Source organism: Rosa chinensis, chromosome 6 (genome assembly GCF_002994745.2).
Source record: "Rosa chinensis cultivar Old Blush chromosome 6, RchiOBHm-V2, whole genome shotgun sequence".
NCBI lineage: Eukaryota > Viridiplantae > Streptophyta > Magnoliopsida > Rosales > Rosaceae > Rosa > Rosa chinensis.
In genome coordinates, this window is record NC_037093.1 from 9,581,946 (window position 1) to 9,585,146 (window position 3,201).

Genomic DNA, 3,201 nt, shown 5'->3' on the forward strand with positions numbered 1-3,201 from the left:
TATTTAAACATCCTTTCACCTTCTTTATTGATTTATTCTGAACTCTTTACACTCTAAAGAAGCAGCACTAAACAGATATAGGAAACAACATTTGCATAGGCTGAAGCACAGTGGAAAAAATAAATTCATCATCATCATTAAGCAGATGAATTAATCTAGCTCTCAGCTTTCAACATTACAAGCATCTACAAGAATGCTCTTCATATGATCCATTAAGTCCAACATTTGTTCCCCAGAATGCAAAAGTGTGTTTATCCCACCTTCATAAAAAGTATATAACAGAATATTATTCCAGGATAACCAAAGTTTCCTCATAGACATGGAAACATCAAATTTGAACTTTTGAAGTAGCATTGACAACAATAAGCCATTATTGTGACATAATCGGAATCTAGTTAACCATAAGTTGTGAATTACAAGATTCCAATTAGATTTACCATACAAAGCCTAATGGCATTTCAAAACAGACCTCTATAAGATGGCATATTGTCCAGAGGTCCTCCTCTGCAGGCGGCCGCACCAGAACCCAGTCACCATCCTCCATTGCACACAAAAAACGAAAAGGGTCCAACAAAAACAAGAAGAAGAACCCCAAAAGCTTAAAAAGCTTGCAACTTTCAGCGACACAAATGAGCTGTTAGTCGGTGATCGAAGTAGTGAAAGAGTGTGAATGAGAGTGAGACAGAGAAATTAAGGCCGGGTTGTGGGGTTTTTGGGTTTGGTGAGTAGTGAGTATTGAGGAGTAGAGGTGAGATGGGTTCTGTCTGGTGAAGCAAAGTAAAGGGTCCCATAAAAACCAGTCATATGTGGGTGGCAGGTTTGAAAAGTTGAAGTTCTTTTTTATCTTCTATGCTTATTTTGTACTGCATGCAAGGCATGCATTAGCTGGCTAGCAGCAGCACTGGTTCAACCAAATCACAATACCTGATTAATTTTAAGCCTCATTAGCCAAACTTTTTAGTTTTCTGATCGAGACTTGAACCTAAATTATACTATTTCCTCATCCCATCCTAACATCATTAGGATGGGACGAGGAAATAGCTTATTGTGAGTCAAAATGATTTAATAACTGAAATATGACCTTTAGAAGTCAAACGAATCAAACAACTGAAGCATGCAGACTGGCAATTAACAAAAGAGAAAAATGCACCAACAGTTCCCTAACTCTTGTGCACCGGCCAATTTGATACCCACACTCTCAATGCTATCAATGTGATACCTGAACACTTATTTTGCTATCAACGACATACATCTGTTAGATTTTCCTAACGGAGACGTTAGAATAGTGACGTGGCAAGCACGTGATATTTTTATTAAGGGCAAAATTGTCTTTCTACTAAGTAGTTAAAATAATTTTATCTTTCTTTTTAATTTATTTTCCTTTCTCCTTCTTCCTCATCTACTTTCTTCTTCTCCCGTCCTCATCCTTCCTCAGATCCTCTCTTTCTTTTTTCCTTGAAATTTTTGGAATTAGTGTTTAGAGGATTTCGGGTTGGAATCTTGATTCATGGATTGAGGATTTTAAAATTATAGCAACATTCCTCATCATTCAACCCACTTGTTCATACTGAAACCCAGAAACTCTGGATCGCTTTCTTCCCATCAAACCCGATAATTTCTCAATTCCACCCATCACATCCAAAAGCCCCAATCTTGCTAGAAAACCCTAACCCTAAACCAATTCTTGCAATTACCCCCAATTTCTTTCTAAATGGAATTTTTAAAGAAGAAGCCATCATCATTCATCAAGAAGCATGAGATCATACTTGCAATTACCAAGCAAGAGATTGACATGGGCTCTATTCGAAAACAAAATAGACGTCTCTGGGTCACCCAAAGCTTGGGTATTGATTGCCCTGGTGTAGCAGTCTATGGTATCCGAGTAATGCTTCTTACCCTTTTTCACAAACTCGTTGCCATTCTCCTACAACCCCAGTAAAATTTTAAACACAAAAGACCAGAGTCATAAAATTGTTTTACTTGTTGAGAAAGAGAGGACCTTGAGTTCAATAGCAGCAGATTCTTTGAAGGCGGCAATGGCATCAAGGTCAGCTTTTTCGCTTTCGGTTTGGGGTTCGGCGACTTTCTCCATCCATAGTGCCATTGCTTTGCTTCTTTGAATTCGCTTCTTCTCTTGCAAATCCAGTGGGTTGGATTTGGATTTGGTGATGGTTGGGTAAAAGCCTTGAAGGTTGAAGCTTTAATCGATTCGGATGGATAGAGTTAAAGAGAGAGAAGGAGAGACTTGCCATTCTTCTTTGTTCTTTTAGAACCCAGACCAGGCAATCGATGAACAACAATGAAACAACAGACCCATAAATTTTTTTTTTCCAGAAGAAAAAAAAAATTAACTAAGATTTGATTAGTTACTTAATTATCTTCTCCTGGAAGAACCTCCGCGATCCTTGACGTTTCGATACCCTTGTAACTCTCTTTATTCAAATTCTCGGACTTAACAACATCATCAAGAGCATCCCAAAACGATGAATACCCAGAAATTTGGTATATGGCTTGATTTAGTCATTTTAAAAAAAAATTAATAAATAAATTAACAAAATAAAAGGATAAATTGGTCATTTATACTTTTTTTTGTCTCTACGTCCTTGCCACGTCACACGTCTAACGGAACCATCTACGAAATCTGACGGAAGTATCTCGTCGATAGCAAAATAAGTGTTCAGGTATCATATTGATAGCATTGAGAGTATGGGTATCAAATTGGCCGGTGCACAAGAGTTGAGGGACTGTTGGTGCATTTTTCTCTTAACAAAAAGCAAGTATAGGGATATCCAATATTCCTAATTTCAAAATAATTTAATTTTTTTAGAGCATATTCACAACTTTTTAGCATATGCTGATTGCTGCATATCTTTATGGTTCATTTCTAGCTTGTAACTTTTAGAACCTGAATACAACTTTCAAATATATACATATTTAGATTAACAAAAACACTTTAAGCTCTAGGAGACTTAATTTGAAGATAATGCAGAGACAGGCCCGCTCAACTGCGGGACTACTTTTCAGGGACAAAAATGGACAGATGGTCTATGGCCATTAGATTTAAATGAACCAGATCCGAGGGGTGAAAGAAATTGTACAAACCTTCATGAACTCCACCCAATCCGTTACCCATCGTCATTCGCTGCTCTCTCTCTCTCTCCCCCCTCTCTCCTCTCTCTCTCTCTCTATTCTATCCGGCTC

At 37.7% G+C, this 3,201-nt stretch overlaps 1 long non-coding RNA gene across 1 annotated transcript; it reads right to left on the bottom strand.

The window, feature by feature from the left end:
- On the bottom strand, positions 1-985 carry LOC121050109. Its single transcript, XR_005801928.1, has 2 exons — positions 470-985; positions 1-260 (listed from the first exon to the last, which is right to left on the bottom strand). It is a non-coding gene; the product is annotated as an uncharacterized LOC121050109 (long non-coding RNA).
- Positions 986-3,201: the final 2,216 nt, after the last annotated feature.